This window comes from Gallus gallus, chromosome 12 (assembly GCF_016699485.2).
Source record: "Gallus gallus isolate bGalGal1 chromosome 12, bGalGal1.mat.broiler.GRCg7b, whole genome shotgun sequence".
Classification (NCBI taxonomy): domain Eukaryota; kingdom Metazoa; phylum Chordata; class Aves; order Galliformes; family Phasianidae; genus Gallus; species Gallus gallus.
Window position 1 is genome coordinate 10,423,449 of NC_052543.1, and position 18,807 is coordinate 10,442,255.

Consider the following 18,807-nt stretch of genomic DNA (forward strand, 5'->3'; position numbering starts at 1 on the left):
AATGACTTCTACTGACAAATTGTGTTCAGGACATCATTTTTACATCAGAACCTAAAGAAAGAAAAGTGAGATGTTTTGGGCTGATGCCAGACTCCTCTCTCTACCACAAGCTCAGCCAGAATCCCTCATAGAGCATGAGTACTGACATGCAGTTGCCTACATTGTGAGATGCCACTTGGAGCTCTGTGAAGATCCCAGTGGAAAGATACCAAACTCTCCCACTAGTGCACTCATTTGTTTAAAACTACTTCAGCCTGCCTATATCAGCCCATTTGTTGGTGTTCCCAGCAAGGATTTGGAGTAAATCTGAAGTCTGGCTGGACTTCTTCCTTTAGCTCAGTGACCCGGCAGGCTGGCATCTCCAGGAGCACACTTTCTAATCAGCCAACTAACAGCACGCTTTGTGTCACAGGGAAACCTGACAACATCGCAGCAATTAAAAATATCTTTGTGACTATGCTGAAGTTCCATCACAAGATCTATTCAGGCTCTTGAAAACAGCTCATAAATTTTACAAGGGAGGAACAGCTGGAGTTGGCATCAGGGAGTGCTGTTGTTTTGGCTCGCAGATACAATAATTCCCTGGTAATAAAAAAAATAAAAAAGATCTGCTACACACATGCTTGTTCCATGAATGTGTTTCTAGTTGGGTTTTTTTTGTCTTTCCTTCTCCCTCCTTCCCCCCCAGTTTTTTGTGGGTGATTTGAGTTTGTGTGTTAATTTTGGGCTTGAAAATGTTTATAGTAATTTCATTTAAAAAGCTAAAGGGAAAAAAAAAAAAAAGTGATTTATTTTTCTCCTTTGCATCCTAAATCATTTCTGACCCTGAGAAACAACTGCACAAGGAAATAAACAAACATACAAAAAAGTCATGAAAGCTTTGATCTACAGAAAAGAAAACTGGCTGGTATTTAAAAAATAAGGAAAATAAGGAAAGCTCTTTCTCTAAACACTCCAGTGATCAGAAAATAACATCTTCTGTCATTCTGAATGCTGAGTTTGGAGTCTCAGAAGCAAAACTGTCTTTATGGATAGCAAAAGCAAGAACCTACTTATTTGACAAAGAAATTAGAGTTGACAAAAAATGCCAGTTTGAAGTACCATATACACTATTTTGTGAAAACTAATTCTTATGTAATTTTTTCCATCTTATCACTGAGAAGAGAAATTGAAATGAACGCATAGCAAAATCTATTGTATCCTGCTTAGAATCTAAGTCCATAGACCCAATCTAAAGGATCCTTGTACCAGTGGGTAAGTCAGTGAGCCACCACACAGACACAGGGACCTGCCTGCAAAAGAGAGACCTTGCCCTGGATAGAATGCTTCTCCCATCAGTGAGATGTAGGCTTCAAGTCATGCAGGGCATGGTCCTTCTGGGTCAGAAGATGACCCCCTTCTCTACAGGTTAACTTGCCAGTGAAGCTGTAAATCACCTCCAGCCCAGTATGTCATCTCTGGTGTGATGCCCTGGGAAGAGGATAGAGCCATCATAACCACCTTCCTTCAAACAATGCACCAAATTATTTGTAGGTCAGGGAGCTTCTGAGTCCAAGGCGGCAACTCTGTACTTAGTGACTCTTTATGGATTTTGCTTCTGTGGGTTTATTCAGGCAATCTTTTGCATCCATTTCCAGCATCCAGAGCACCCGGGCCCCTGCCCATCAGTTCCAGGAACCCAGGCAAACTGAAGAACCACTTCTCTGTTTTTGTCTCAAACCTTCAAACTGCTATCAACAGCAGCTTGTATTAGGCGACAGCAGGATCTAATGGAAAGAACTTGAGTCTGGAATTCCAGGACACCTGGAATCTCACCAAGAAGCAATTTTGGCTGGCCATATTCACTTCCACATTTTTACCCTGGCTGCAGAGCAGAGAGGCGAATACCGATTTAACTTCAGAAAGTGCTGTGAAAATGACAGATGAAAACTGCAGAGGAAAAGTTAGGCGATATTAATGATTATGAAGCTACAAGATTCTCCAAATGGAAGATGCTAAAAAGCACAACGTGTTATTATATTATTATTAAAAATGCTATAGTCAGGTTCTCTCCCCTCTTTCATTTGAATGCATCTAACTTCCTTCCTCACTGATGGAAATTGAATTACTTGCAGTGTTTTGTACTGAAATTTTTTATTATATTCTAAAAAAAAAGAAACTAATAATATAGATCCAATAATTAAATTGCCACCAGAAGGTGATAAGTTATGAATGGAACAAACAAAGAGAATAAAAGAGGAGAAGAATACAAAGAAATGTATTATATGACCAGCATATGGAATATTAAAAGGAATAAAGAAAACATAACCCTGATAATAAAGTCAGAGTAATGACTTTGACAGTTTATGTTCAAGGCACCATCTGGGCAATAAAATATTCTACAAATTGCTGGTGTAACTCTCGCCCTCCTGAACTTCAGGGCAGAATTTTCCCCTGATCCGTGTTTGCAAGAGTTCCTACTTCACTACACCTATTTACTACACCTGAAGGTACTTTTTTTTTTTTACCCATCAAGTTCAAGGAGCTCCACTTGTATGTCTTTGTCTTTATCCTGTTTTCCTTCTGCTCTGTGGGAACTAAAAAGCAGAGGAGAAAGAGTTAAGAGCTGGCGGGATGCCCTCACCGGTGTTCAGCAAGCTACCAGGCCCTGCTACAAGTGGTGAAAGGGAAAAGACAGGAGGTCAGGTTGCTGGTATGATTGGTAGAGGTAGTTCTGCCGCCTCTTCATCTAGGAGCAATCCCTTTCTGCTTTGAGACACCAGGGCCAATACTGCAATGCTTATTTTCCAGTTCTAAGTCCTTTGTAGATGTTCCTTTTAAGATAGGATTCATAGTTGAATGTTTTAGGACATACTTCTTACTACTTTAGGCTTCTTAATCTTCTTATGAGGGCTGCTCCAAAATTAATACCTTCTATTTCATTACATTGGCCCACGATGTCAGAGGCAGACATTGGTGGTATGGCAGTAGAGACTGAACCTTCCCACCAATATTCTGTTACATTTTGTTGCTGTACAACAGATGAAGCAAAGGAGTGCTATTAAATTCCTCCATGCAGAAAAAAAATGGCATTCATCAGTGATTGCTGAATGTTCATGGAGACCAAACAGTGCATGTGAGCACAGTGAGGCAGCAGGCAGTGTTTTTCAGCAGTGGTGATTCAGATTATTCAGAAAACCACAGCTGATAAAGCCTCACACACTGGTATGTTCTCCTGAACCACTTTTCATTTGGAGCTTTCAAAGTGTCTAAGAATAACCACTCACATGCTTCCCGTTTCTCAGATGTGCTCCATAACTTGCCCAGGTTTATAAAGCAAATGGATGGTGATGCAGCAAGTAGAGATTTCAGGCTGAAGTAGGTTGTGTGCCTGGCATTTGTTTGGTTATGGGGCACTGCTGTGTGTTTCTCCAACATGGCAGACAGACAGCGCTGCAAATGGCCATTTGCCTAGGAAGAACTTAAAAACTACAATCATTTCCCAGTCCTTGATGGTAGTATGTTACTTCGCAAGATATAAGAAAGGCATAAAGGATTCACAGTAGAAGATATCAGGACCACGGATTCTCCTAACCTTCACCCTGACCCAAACGAAGTAAAAAGCCACTGAATTCTGGAGTCAAAGGTGGGAACAGCAAGGGAGGAAGAGGAAAGTTCCCTTCCTCAAAGTGTGTTAGAGGGATTTGCTCCTTTGAAACTCATCTATTGAGAGGAGCTATAGCCCTGGAGAGGGAGGGGTGAATCTATTTGTGCTTATGCACTGTGTCAAATATCCAGAAACTCAGACACAGGAGGAGGTAAAATTGTTTACATTTATGCAACGATTGCACGGCACAAAACACCCTTTGATTTCCTCATTGCTGAGACTTCTGAGAGCCACACAGTTACCTGCAAAGCCTCCACAGTGCACAGTGGGCTATCTTGCTCTGTTGACCTTGATCTAGGTCTCAAACTCCAGCGTGGAGCTGGGAAGAGCCCAGGACTGGCAAGAGGAGCTATGGTCCCAGCAGGTGTGGGACCTTGAGGTGTCTCAATGCTGTCCATGGTTATAGGAGGGGGTAACTGACAGGTGAGGCCCCAGGGAGCAGATCCCCCTTTAGGGTCTGTCTGCAAGGTATGTAGCAGCGCTAGGAGACATGCAGAGCAAATTTGGGTACTCGTGCTGCTAAAGGGACAAGCACATACCTTGCATCAGCCACAGGAGGCAACTGCTCTGCTCAGTTGTAATAAATGGCGCTTTTCATTGAATTTGGAGCTATTTCCCTTTAAGAGAATTCCCTTTAAAAAGAATAATAACTTTTTTTTTTTCTTTGAGACCTGAGTGCCTGCAGAAGAAGCTGGGCTTGTTTTCACGTTTTAGCTGTGAAACAGTATCGGGCGGCACCATCTGATTCCTTTTCTTACCATTCTTTTGTGTCTTTCCTTTTGTAAGCAAAAATGAGCACATTCAGGCGTGCGAGAAAGAAGCGAAATCAGATTGTATTGCATTTCTTCTGGCATATATGGCGCAATACAAGATTTTTTTCTCCCTTTAACTCCCAAAATTTCAGATAGTCTGAGAAAAAATACCAGCAGAGGGGAATCAGTTTTCCATCTAAATGCTATTTAAAAAATCCCATAAATGTAAGTAGCCTTTTTATGCTTTTTTTTTTTCTTTTATCATTCCTCAGCTCTGTTTTCAGGCCTTCTCTGTGCTTTCAGATGAGCCCCTGTCTTATGAAAGTGATGTTTTGTTAATGGAGGCCATCAGCAGTTCTAACAGCAGGAACTAAACGGAGTATTTCCTTCCCCAAAACGGCTCTGCTAATTTACTTCAGTCTGGAGTAAAACTGAAAAGACACTTTCAGAAAATTGTAGATTCATCCCAAAAAGAAGAACTTCAAGGGAACTAAAACTGCGAAGGTTACATTGAGAAAATGATTTAGTCTGAATAAAAAGAGCAGGGCAAAGCTGTAGGGAAGTGTTGCACACAGCATCACAACACCTTCAAAGGGAAATAAATATTTGGAAACGTTACGGTGTTTTGCTATGAAGTGTTTTCTAAAGGATTTTTTGTTTGCTTCAAAACAGCATTTTCCATTTAGTAAATGAATCTTCAGAAAGGTTTTTAAGGAAATAAGGGTCAAACGTTCTGCGTTATTTGTTTCACCTGAAAGGCAGCATTCTAAGTCATACCCCAAATGATCTTTTCCCCCTCCCCAGGGACCAGAATCCTTCTTCCTCCAAGAATTTGCCTCATGCTTATTTTCCTCCCCAAGAAATTTTGGGTTGTGCAACAGAACAGAAAGAACTGCTTTTTATTCCCACACCTGCCAAACCTCGGTTATCCAGCCCTCACACATGCACACCACTTCTAGCGCATGTTGAATCCTGGCCAAAATCATTCTCTGCTTCTCCATTCCCCAGCATGCCAACGAGCTTTGCCAGTGAGGCACAACGCCAGCCTGTGTTCTCCTGTTTTGCCATTTTTCAGTCTCTGGTGAGGCCGTTCCAGGATCCTCACTGCCCATTTATCCATTCCCAAAACAGCAGTCCTCATGCACTGTCTGCAGCATGACTCTCCCATACAGGTGTGATTTCCCATAGAATCATTAAGGTTGAAAAATACCACTAGGGCCATCATGTCCAACCATCAAACCACCCCCACCATACCCAGTAAACCACATTGCTCATTATCCTGTACCACTCTTTATACTATGTTAGGATAAGCAGATCTTGTCCACCTCATTCCCAGTGTCTCTCAACATTGCCTCAAGATCAGGACAAGGCTACGAGCACTTCAGCTGCATCTGCTCCCATCTGGCTCAGAGCTGGTCTGACAAGCACTGGCTGATATCCTTAGCAGGGTATAGGGCGGGGGTGTGTATGAGAAAGCAAAATTAATCATCTTAATCATAGGTTTGGTGCTGCTCTTGGGATCTGGGCTTGACACTAGCATTTTATCCATCCTCCATCTGAAGAAAAATTCTAGCTCTTCCTAAAGCATCTGTACGCTGTTCTGGTGGAGAAGGCTTTTCCTCTCTCTTCCCCTTGTTCTTTCTGGACAGACATAGGGTATTTTGTCCTTTGTGAGTGAGAGTATGGGGATTTCACAGACAGCCTGAAGTCATTTTTAAGTTGTAGAAGTTTTGCAGACATAACTTTTTCTTTCTTCACAGAAAAACACTGTTTTTCAAACATAAAAAGCAGTTGCTCTCAACCCAGGAGGTACCTCCTAAGAGCCACTTTCCAAGTTTTCCCCTATCTCTGATTATACAGTCCTGACATGAATCAGCTCAGCACAGCATCGCTTGAGATGGCAAAGGGCAATACATTAACTTCAGCACTGGCAGAAGTTTAAGGGCATCAGTTTTAAGCACGCACATTAACAAGCGAGGAGGGCTGCTCTCCCAGATGCTGGGATAAAGGGTTATTTCTAAAGGCACTGGAGATAATAGCAGCACGACAATATTATGCTTTTACTTACCCACCCACAAGCAGCTGGGATCCCCTTCTCTTGGGTCTCAGCATAGCAGGAGCTGGGACTGCAGCCCCTTGTGGGATCACCCCAGCCAGGTCTGGTTCCTTCAGCCTGGGCTTCCCCCTTATACTCCCAGTTGTAGGAGATCTGCTCTCCAGCTGCAGGCTTTAATGCAGCTCAGACCTTTCAGCAGCTGCAGCTGTGAGCTTGCTAAGCAGGATGAAAGAAGTCTCAGAGGAACAAGTGAACCTGGGAGACTTTTGCAGAGCAAGGTAGAACCGCAGAGATATTTGGGGCTGGAATGAATGAAAGCTGCCCTCCTTGTCCTGCTTCCCCTGACCACTATAATCCTCTCTGATCCCATGAGCTCTCTGCTTCTACTTGACGTTACGTGCATTCACACCATTGCCATGGAGAGCTTTAATGTGAGTTAACACCAAAGTCTTGGGTGTATCTTACAGCCTTAATGGGCACTTGTTGCTTTTGCACTACTTCAGCAGGCAAAGATTTCTCTTGGACAAGAACAAAAAGCGAGAAAGAGAGAAGCCCTTCCCAGCCACCCAAGTCCCCTTCACGATACAGCGCTTAAAGGAAATCTCTCCTCCTTTTTACTGGTCACAGTCTGGGAGCTCTTTGCTTGGCCTCGACTCCTGGCCAAGAGCTGCAGTCCTATTGTTCATGCAGCACTCAGTGTCCAAAATATCCAGGGGCTGGCAAGGGCTGCTGGAGGCAACTCCTGTGCGCAGCTCCAAGGCAGCGGAGCGTGAAGGGAGAGCATCCCGTGCTGGGCAGCGAGGCAGAACGCGCCGGCACACCCCAGCAGAGCCGTCCCTTCCATTATGATCACACGAGGGGAGAGAGGATTTTTTGGCAGCTGCTCAGAGGGGAGCGCAAGGGCTGCGTCTGCCTTCTGTTGCCTGCATCCTTCATTTGGGGCCAGAGGGAGAGTCTATTTACTGACTGCAAAGAGGGACCGATGACTTCTGCTGATCTGAGAGCACTGGCTATTGATTTTACAGGGGTACCTGCAAGTGGCTATTGTGTAAGGAATGGCTTAATTGCGTATGTATGTAGATGGCTGCTGTTCACTTCCCATCCTGCAGCATTGATAATGAAGAATGTGTTCAGATAGACAGACTGCCAGCACACAGCCTTCTTCCTTATTGGATCGGGAGCGTTAGAGAATTCAAAAAAAATGTATATATATATAATTGACATGATCAGAACTTTTGGACTGTGGAGACTTATGCTTAATTTAGCCCTGCTGTAAGTCCAGGTGCGTGCCCAAATATAGCTGATCAGCCAACAGGGCAAGCGTTTATCTAATTAATGTATGAAGTGACAGAGTTTGCATACAAAGGAAAAGCACATCTGTTTTGTGGATGGATTTGCACATCTCTAGTGCTGTACAACACCTCCAGTGGTACACCAGCTTCCAACAGACAGCCACAACCCTAGTAACAAGGTAAACTGTGGGAGACCCAGGCTGGTGAAACTCTGCTCCAGGTTTTGTGTTGCTCTGCACTGGGCATATTGGCACCAGTAATGCTATGTATGTCCATGCCTGCATACAGACGTCTTTCTTTTTCTGCTTTTTAGAGAGCTGAACAAAATGGATGTGGTTAATTGGAGTGGAAATCTGCCAGCTTTGGTCCAATCAACCTCATGTGTGCATCTGCAAGTGGTACAGGCACATGGTGTGCCTTCACCCACCTTGAAGTGCAGCCACTGCAGGCCTGGGTGGAAAAATAATAGATTTCTCCATGCATGACAGAAGTGTAGGACAGAAAATGAGGGATATGCTTTCCAATTTACCAACACACCCTGTTACAGTAAGTGTAGGAATTGCAGAAGGGTTGAAATGGTACATAGCAGGAATGAATCCATCTCTGGATACAAGCAGAGGAGATCAAAAAGAGTAAGTCTTGACCCAAACCTTGTTTCAGAAATCAAACTCGAATCAAATATCCTCCCAGTTATTTTCTGCATTCACAAGTTTTCTTTCCCTGTCTGTTTATTCCAAGTGCTCTCTGAAGCACAAAAAGGCAGTGAAAGCCAGTGAGCACGACTGCCAGGAGCTGTGCCTCTCCAGCTTCCTGACCAACTCTTTTGAAAAACCTCAGCAGAATGCTCCCCAGCAAATCCTTTGCAAATGCTGTGTTTGACTCCAAGCCCACTGGGGTAGGATGGAGGGGTTTAGTAAATGCCACAGAGAGATGAAGTGCAGGGGAACCAAACTCGCAAGCTGCGGACATCCTCATCAGCAAGCTGCAGCAGTTTGATTAAATCCTTCCAAGCAGCCAGAGATAATAACACCATGAATAGAGCTTCCTAATTTCATTTCCCCAGCACCACAGATCAGGTATATTTCCATACACAGGTGCAGGACCTTTGTCGCACTGACTTTAATAATCAGTGGAGATGAAGGCAGAGCTTACCCTACGTGTCACGGAAAATTTGGGAGTTAAATTCAAGAGACTCCAAATCCCTCTTATCGGTGGTTCTGCAGTGGCACAGAGAGTAGGGTGGTGGGTGCGGGGAGTGATTGATAGTGCTGCTGACCAGATGGAGAATGGTGATTTACGGACAAGCCAGTGTCCAAGCCATGTATGCTATACAGGAGAAAAACAAATTGATTCAGTTTCAGACCTCTTGGAAGGTGCTGGCCAAAGCATTTCGCTACGTTAGCCTCGTGGATGTGGGTTGTCAAAATATTTTAACATCTGCCGGTGACCTCCAAGCATTTTCCTTCCCCTTCACTGCCTGCTCCAGCCCCAGACCTCCCTTGCAGTCAAAACTGACAACGTTAGCCATTAGAATCACTCTTTGAATTAATTACCCAGAAATATGCTTTCAAATCTTCCACTCCATGTAACAGCAAATTAAAGGGCAGCCTGGGTGGGGTTTTACACATCCTGTTTTGGCTGCCCCTCTCTAGGTAATGCCACCATTAACACCTCAGCAGCAGTGTCCACTGCTGCTCTCCCTTCTGCTGAGAACAAAAAGCAGAAAGTGCTTTTATTTCCAACCTTTTTTAAAAAGTACAGTACAAAAAGCAGTATCATATCAAGCTCTGACCTTCTCCAAATCATTCTTGTCCCTTCAGAAGCTAAATCTCTTAGGTGAAGGCCAGAGGCACTGGTGAGATGATCACCAGAACATGTACACAAGGAGTGTGCATAGCCTGACATCAGTTCTGTGTTTGCTCTCCCATTTAGTCTGCATTTTTTTCCCTGTTCAAAGTATCAAGCAAAGCAGCCTGACAAATACTTTTCACCATTAATTTAGGAGCTTTGTGAAATGTTTTTCAGGTATTGAGAACTACTGCAGCTGCAGCTCAATTCGTTCCCGCTCCTGCCCACAAAACTGGCAAAATCTCCTCCAAAGCAAGTAACCTGACATTGATTGACATCACTCTGTGTTTTCTTGAATCATGGAGATCCGCTGCATTCTGCTGATGCTTTAGATACAAACATCACCCTGTGTGAACGCGGGCAATTAGCTTCTCCTCAGTGCATGACTCTTCTCCACCTGCTCTGCCTGACAACCCCTAATCCCAAGCGGACCCCATAAAGCCAGAAGCTGTCTCCAGCTCAGTGAGGGGGCTCCAGACAGCTGCCCCAGGAGTGGTGAGGGATAGACAAGGATGGGATGGCCTCACAGAGTCAGAGGAAGCCCATGGGAACCAGACCTGCAGCTGTGCAAGAGGAATAAATGAAGAACATTGCTTCTGCCAGTCCTGCTAGGCGATGAGATTGCTAGAAATGGTTAAAATCATTTTCTGCCCAGTTTTCCCCCTCACTCTTTCCACCCTTGATTTTTGCCTTTCCTAGAGCAGCCCCTTGCACACGCTCCCTTTGCAAACACTGCCTCTGCAGAGCTGGCGGATGGGAGCAGCACTCCCTGAAGCAGAAGAGAAATCAAAGGAACAGGAGAGAGAGGGGAAAATAAATAAATAAAAAGGCTTGTTTATCTATTTATTAATAGCAGAGCAGTGTTCCCAAGGGGATAGGCCAACTGTGACTCTAATCCATCCATGCAAAGCTGCATCCCGGGCTGTTTGGTTTGTGTTTCTTTTTCTTTTTTTCTCTTCTCTTTTCCAGGGTTAATTACTAGGAAATAAAAGTGAGACATCCAATCCTCGCCTCCCTGAATCTCCCCCTCCCTCCCTGCTGAAACACATACACCCTAAGTGGCTGCCCTCTCACCACAGAGCCGTCACGGTCACTGCTGCCTCAGTTCAGGTTTGTTGACAGTCCTGAGCTATACGTGAAGGAGGACAGGGCCAAATCTGCCACATTGCACAGTACAGCGAGTCAGTTAATGACAACGGGGGGTGGTTTTAATATGTGTTTATGTGCAGGAACATTCAGCTGGGTCAACGACCCTGCTCTGTGCTCATCCAGGGAAAATGAACATAACCTACGCACTGCCCGCAAGCAAGATGGCCTCATGACATGCCTTGAAAGGGAAGCAGGAGGAGCTAGTTCTGATGGTCTGATGGGCTTTGAAATGCGTCCAGGGGGAGGGAACAGAAGAGCTATTGGCATTCATGTGAAAAAGCAGCCCTGGCCTGCTGTATCTGAGATAAATGGTGCAAAAAGCTGGCCAGTTTCATGACACGGTCCCGCTGCAGCGATGTCTGCCAAGGACTTGCATACCGTCCCCAAAGCCCTGCCACAGCAGGACCCTCCACAGTGGAGTTTCTGAAGTATATTTTGTGCTTGGGCTCTGGTCTGGAAGCTGGAGACTTTCATCTCAGGATATCAGAGGGAGGGTTTTCAAAGGCATATCTCATCAAAAGTCAAAGGGAATGAAGAACCTGACCTCCTTGCGCACAGCTCAGCCTCACTCCCTGAGCATCTCTGGTTTCTCTTTTAGGACAGCCAAAGCCTTCCCTGTCCTGCCTAGTAATGAATTTGGTTCATAGTCATCAGGGGCTTTCTTGAAAGAAAGTGATGTCCAAGTCCACTTTTTATTTGGTTTGTCAAGAAGCTGCTGCAAAGCTGATGTGGTAGAAAGAGGGTCAGCCTTAACATACGTCACATCAGCTATGTCATGGATGTGGTGGTGCCCCGTCCCTGGAGACAGCCAAGATCAGGCTGGATGGGCTCTGAGCATCTGATGGAGCTGTGGGTGTCCCTGTTCAGTGCAGGGGAGTTAGACCAGATGACCTTTAACAGCCACTTCCAACTCAAATGATTCTATGATGATATTAATTAAATGAAGTAGCAATCATTTTGCAGGGATCTCAAAGTCTCCTCCAACCCACTTTTCCTGAGGTGACCACAAAGTCCTCTGTCTTTCTGAGCAGGTTATCATCATCTGACCTTCTGCACAAGCACAGATGGCAAGTGGTTTAGAATGAGCGTCTCAACGTATGCAGAAGGAAGCACAATTTCCCAAAAGCCCTGGTAAAAGGAAAGAAAAGGGCTGGGCTGGTGTGTTTTTTAAAGCCCCTAATTGGGGAAGGGAAAAAAGCAAGAAGGGATAAGTGTTCAGGTGGGAAAAGAGGAAAGAAAAGCTCCATCTTAGTGCCTAGGATACAGTATGTTTCTGAAACTGCTGAGAGGGATGTAGTCGTCTCTGCAAATCAAGATGAGCTGGCTGGCCAATGAAGCATGCCCGGCATTTTATTTCTCATATTGTTTGGAGATAGGGATTCAGCTGAGTGCATTCAGCAAATAAAGATCAAATAACCTGCTGTGAATAATGTTTTAAACCCGGGTTCCTATCAGGATCTAGTTATAAGCCCATATACTCCGTTGGATAAAAAATAAGTTACACATGGCTGGAGGCAGTATTACTTTCTATGGAAGATGAAATCTGTTCTGAAATAGAAAATGTTTAGAGATTCTCCCCTCCTCCTTTTATTTTTTGGAAGGGCTAAACCACAGAAAGCAGCCTGACAGAGAGGGTAGAGGAGGGTCTGCTGTATTTCACCCACCGCCTCTGGGCCCTGAGGTAAGGATTTATGCTAACAGAGGGGGTAGCCCAGGAGAAAAGGAGAGGAGGAGTCCGCATTGCCAGTTTGGCTGTTGTGCCTGGAATCAAGCTAACCTCTATTGCACTAAGCTCCTTAGCAGTGCAGAGAAACAAGCCCCTGATGAGCTGATCCTTTGCTTGCGTGATGATAATCAACGCCTTGGCTGCCAGCCACGGGCAGAAACCACCAGTTGCTGCTATTTGTTCTCCTTCACATGCGCACCTGAACCAACCCATGGCTCCGTGGTGTAGGGGAATTTCTATGGAGCTGTTCAGACCAGATGTGGATGCTGATGCTTGCAGCCCACTGCACAAATAGTCCTGCTTATTTCAATAAAGGTGATGATGGATAACAACGTTATTTCACAGCAGTGGGGCAGCACAGTCCCTTCTCTTTTCAAGGAAAGTCAGCAGTACCCCACGGGAAAGCAGAGCAGAATGATATACTGACGTTTTTCATGGTTATTTTAGAACTGCTTTCCTTTGACTCTGGCATTTCACATGACCCTGCTGCTTTGTTTCCCTTCCTGTGAAAGGGAAACACCTTCTCTCACATGAGCCAAAGCTTCTGCTTTTTAATGGATTTTAAAGAGTTGCAAAAAATCTACACAAACTCCGGGTATTCCCTCTTCAATAGTCCTTCAGCCAGACAGATGGTTGAAAATCTTCCCTCTAAACTGTTTTGTTTTGTATTTTTTAAAGACATGTTTATTGTGTGAAGATCTGCTTTGCAGCAAAAACTTCAATTATTCCTCAGAAAAACAAATATTAAAAAATGAAAACATTTTGACTGCAACCCTAAATATTTCAGCCAAAAATAAAAGGATCCGATCCCCCGTGTGTATGTGTTTGTCTCTATTAAAATACTTTAATTGGGAAATGTTGCCACACAGGGGATTTTGACAGAGCGTCTCTCATCCTGTTTCCCTACTGTGGCCATGAGTGCCTCAAATTCCTGTCTCCTTTGTGGTGGGGCACAGCAGAAACTCCTGGCAGCACTGCTGCCCGTTCTCCTGAGGAAGAAACCCCCAGAGAAGGAGGTGAGCAGGAGGTCTTACTTACAGAAACAGTGAGACTATGAAGTGGTTGAAGTCTAAATTGCAGGAGACAACATAGCAGCATAATTAAGTATCTCTGCTTGTGGCTATCACATTCCAAGGTTTGAATTTCCTTTGAAAACACAGAATTTGGGGGGAAAAAGCACTCCTTTTGTATTTCTGTTGATGAAAGGGAGTCACAAATCAACTGGCTTTTGTCTCTTGATCCCTGGTTAACTCTACCCTAACAGCCCATCTCATGAACCCATTATAAAGTGAGCCCTGAGATTGAAGCATTAGTGACCTGGGTGTGTTTTCTTTGTTTCAAGAGCAGCGAGGGAAGCCCAGCCATTAAGCCTCACATAGTGCTCTGAGGCCATGGGACACCGATCTACTGAGTGTTCTCTTGAATGCTGAGAAGTTGTAGAAGGGGGGAGGTATTTCTTCTCCTGGTATTTTTTGTGTCCATGAAGCTCAAACTGCTCTGCAAAGCATGAATGGGAAGATGGGTAGTTTGCATAGAATCATAGAATTGGTAAGGTTGGAAAAGTCCACTGTGATCATCTAGTCCAAGCATCAACCCATGCCTCTGACAGCTCTGGATTGCATCCCTCGGAGGCATATCTGCCCTGTTCTTGAACACTACCAAGGGCGATGATTGCATCACTCCCTGGGCAGCTCACCCCAATGCTTCACCACTCTTTTTGAGAAGATTTTTTTTCCTAATATCCAACCTGAACCTACCCTGGAGCAACATAAGATCGATATCTCTCATCCTACTGCTATTATATGGGAAAAGAATCCAACCTCCACATCGCTGCAGCGTTCTTTCCTTTTCAAATCCTCTGACAAACACTAACAACATGGGAGGGAAAACAAGACATGTTTCTTCCCTCCCATCAGAGTGAGTGGCTGGTAGAAGGAGAACAGGGCTGCAGGTGTACACAGCCCAGCTGGTGTGTGTTTATTCAGCACACCCAAGCTGACCAGCACCCACCTCACTGCATGGAGCCCAGGCAGCTAAACAAACCCAGCCTGTCAGACAGTGAATTGTCTCTGGCTTGGTGCCATCCTGATGCGGTCATGTGAATTCTGGTTGCCTCAGTGGATTGTGTCTCCTCAGAGCGCAGGCCCAGGGCAGCCATCTTTCAGGCATCACCCCTCCAGTCCACGCTAATCTTTTCCTCTGTGAAGGCTGTGATGGTTCCATCCACATATTTACCAGACAAATTGACTTCTCCAGTTTAACAAGAGAATAATTTTCATGATGAATAAATGGAAGACGGCTTCAAAATTTAAGATGCCTCAGAGTATTTCTCCTAATGTAGCTTGGGCCTAAAGCGTTCCTGCTGGGATAAGTGGAAATACATCCCCTGCTTCCAGTCAGCAACTTAAAAAGCAACCCCCAATTTTCCAGCAATAGAGAGAGCTATGAGGCCTGCAGAAGTACAGCACTCTTGATTACAGCTTTGTGGAAAAACATTGTTCTGAGATGTCTGGAGACCAGATAATAGGCACTGCTTTAGTTTAAAATAAGAGGCATTTCATGAATAAAGCTTCCCAGTGAGCAGAGACAGGGGGATATTGAAGCTGTCTGCTGGTGCTCTCTAGACTTGCTTGTCTGGATTGCATTGCCATTATGTTTTCCCCAGAAGTTCCACTTTCAGACAAGCCGTACCACCAGGCCCTCACTACAGATCTCACCAGTAGTGCTGCCTGAGAGGAACTTAAAATGCAGGGAAAGAAAGGGACTTTGTAGGCCTGGTCTCTGGATTACAGGATTAAGAGACCTTTTCTTGCCTTTCTTCACCTGCTACTGTGTTGTCTAGTCAGACTTCGTAAATACTCACTTTTATTTGTATTTTATCTTCTCCGAGTTTGAACGCATTGCATTCTCAACTTGAGCAGTTTGATTCTCAGACAAGTTCTACAGCAGTTCTTAAAGGGAGGGTATTGGAATATCTTGTAAGCACCCAACTTCCCTTTGAATTCCTGAAGAGCACCCACAGCCTGGAGGGAAAGATAAGTTTCCTTTCAAATGATGCCAGTTTGAGATTTGTTTCCAAGTGATTGCTTAATGAAATGAAAGACTTTTTCTGGTGTGCAGGCAAGTCTTGGGAGAGAGGGTCTGAAGATCCTTGGGCATTCCTGGAGAAGAGGCACTCAAGTCTCCACTTGTGAAACACTGGAAGGAGAAACAGGGCCTGATCCTGACACACCTCTGAACACAGAAAGGGGATGCGATGACAAGGCTCATAGTACCTCTGTTCTCAAACACCGAGCCCTAAACAGATATGTAGGAGATTAAGCATTTTTTTTCTTAATAGTAGAAATTAATACTTATCTATTATCACTTCAGTGCCTGACTGATGACAAAGATGCCAACAACTGCCAGGCATATAAACAATATTTTCTATGAGCTTCCAGCTAAACTCAGCAGGAAAGAGCAGATTAAGAAGCCACCCTTCTGAGGGCAGAAATTGCCTTTCATACTCAGGGTGAATCAGCAGCCTTGGAGAGAGCAAAAAGCAAACCCAGAGCAAGTTCTGGTACAATCATATGTAGCACCAGCCTCAGTTGGAATCACTTCATTTTTTGTATTGCAGTGGCTTTGCTGCATGGGGATCACTCAAACAGACCTTGAAATCTGTTAGCAACAAATTGCATTTGAACATTTCAAATTTAATAACGAATATATTCTGCTTTTCATTAGGGATGTGCAGCTTCCAGACTTCCTGATATGAATCCAGAGGAGCTGGCAATAAAGGAAAACCAACATCCTGTGCAGAAAGAATTTTTTTTTTTTTTTTTTTTTGCTGACACAGCTCTCTGTTTCTTGATTTATTTTATTTTTTGCGTGATTGCATATACAACTGCCAGGGGACAAACTGTGTAGGACAGCAGGCTCTGTGTAAGGTTCACACCACTACCTTGTGTGCTTCCCATCCGATCAGTACTGGCCTCTACAGCTCTAGTTCTTGGTGTCCCATTTGAGTGACACACCTCAGTACTCTTTCATCCAACTAAACCAACAATAAATAAATTATTATATACACTTGCTCACGTGTAGCTCAACCCACCCCTCTGGTTATGACTCAGAGCTCCTTTCAGTATATACAGGTGTACAGACCTGCTGAGCTGCCTTGTGCCTGAGCCATCCCCAGGGCTCTTGCATAACCTTTTTTACAGTCTCTGCATCGTGTCATCTTTCACTGCAAATAAGGTTTCTTATGCTTAGGGATGGAGGGACAGATCTGGACATGGGGATCTGCTGAAGGAAAAAAATTGCTGTTCACACTGTCTCCTTGAACCATCCCACTTCAACCCAGGGATCTTCTGAACGTTCATTTTCCAAGGAAGAGCAAACGCTTTCATTTAAACACAAGTGTTTCTTACCTAGTTCAGATGACAGTGGTTTAATGCCTCACCCACAGCTCAATGGCTGTTACATTGTCATTTCTTAACTGTGCATTTTTAGTAGAATCCAAAGCTCACTTCTCCTTTAGCAAGGACTTTCTACCTCCCAACTCAGCTACGAGCATGCCTTGCGTGATGTGGACAGCCCCATCTACAGATGAGAAGCTGGGTTCTTTGCCCAGCTCTGCAGCTTACTGGGTTGAGTAACCATTGCAGCTCTTCTCCCTTAGGGCCTGGGAGAGTGCCAAAAGCAACAGCACCCGCAACAGTCATGAGGATACCTGGTGGCCCACAGCAGGCAGCCAGACAGGTGCAACACTCATGGGTTTGGAAAGGGAGTTCTGAAGAGAAACACACAGACACCCATCTGGAACAATGCTGAGCAATTCAGAATAGGATCAGCATTAAAAGATTATCTTTCTTGAGAAATAAAGCAAAAATACAACTCTTGACTACAGCATGCAAGAAGTTAGCTTGATCTTATTTCTGCAAGGCAGAGATTTCCATTTGAGCTTGGCACCCCAGGCTCCAATTACAGCCAAGAAGAGACACAGGCATTCATGCTAATGTCCATATTAAGATGAGATGAGCTGTACTTCTGAATGTCTATCATCCTTTCTTACCCTGTGAAAGAAATCTATGATGAATGGATCAAGTGTACTTTTCCAAATAGGAAAACGAAATAAAACCTGTATTAGATTTCTGGACATATCAGTGCAGCATTGCCCACTCTCCTATGATCTGATACTGGATTGGTTCTAAAAAGAGTCCAGAGTTTTCATAAACTGGATTCTCGCATGCAGCTTCTGGAGATTTTAGCCACATTAAGCAGTTAGTTGTATAAAATACCTGATAGATCTCTCTGTAGATTAAAATCCAACGTTTTCTTTCAACATTCCCACAACTGTCAGTGTTTTTTTCTTGTCTTTCCCGCAATGAACAACTGTCAAGTTTCACATTAGATGATGCTAAATTAAACCTCAAATTTAAAATATCCTTTTCATCTTGAGACACTGGTTGTTATGGTTAACAGTAATAAAGATGAATTTATCACAGCTTAAGGTTAGTATCAGATCAGATGTACATTCCTCAATAGGAGTAAAATGCAGCATGAGCCACTGAGCAAAACACACCTTCAGTCTTATACCATCCAACACCAACAGAGAAGTCTCATCTCTCTCCTTGATCCATATGACAACACAGTTTTGGAGCAAAAAAAAAAAAAAAAAAAAATTCTTTGGAGGACATTTTACAGCCCAGGGACCTTGTGACACCAGGAATCTACAGACTGAAACCCACCATGTCCTGCTTACAGCCTTCTCTCAACAGACATCTGACAGGCATTTCAGTGCCTGTAACACAATGGCAAGCACAGCAATAGCAGCAGGGCAGCAAGGTCCTAGGTAGCAACAAGTGAGAGTTTGCTGAAACACAACAACCACGGGCAGAGAAATAAAAGAGAAACTGCTTACCTTCAGAAAGCCGCAGCTATGCAGGAATCTCCATCATGATACCCATGCCTCCACTGCCAACCCTAAAATGAGGTCTGGGAAGGGGTGGATCCTGGCTCCACCCCTTCCAGGCACTCAGCTGCATTGCATGCACCTGAGCTCCCCTGGGTTGGCCCTGCCTTCCCACCAGGTGCTCAATCAGTGGTTCAAGCCATGACTTAGCATTTCCAGTATGCTGCCTTTCTCAGTGTAACCTATTTTGACCTGATAATAACTATGATCTATACAAAATATCTAATGTGCAGTCTTACTACTGTCTTGTACAGTGCCATCAGTATCATAGAGCCATAGATCCATTAAGATCATCCAGTCCAACCCCAACCCATCCCCACTCTGCCAACTGACCACGTTCCTCAGTGCCACATCTCTGCCGTTCTTGAACACCTCCAGGGATGGT

General features: G+C 44.4%; 1 long non-coding RNA gene across 1 annotated transcript in view; it reads right to left on the bottom strand.

The window, feature by feature from the left end:
* Positions 1 to 18,440, bottom strand: part of LOC107054435 — an 85,241-nt gene extending 66,801 nt beyond the window's left edge. The window contains exon 1 of the long non-coding RNA XR_006931292.1: positions 18,372 to 18,440. This is a non-coding gene — a long non-coding RNA (uncharacterized LOC107054435). The remainder of the gene's footprint in view (positions 1 to 18,371) is intronic.
* Between the last annotated feature and the right edge of the window lie 367 nt (positions 18,441 to 18,807).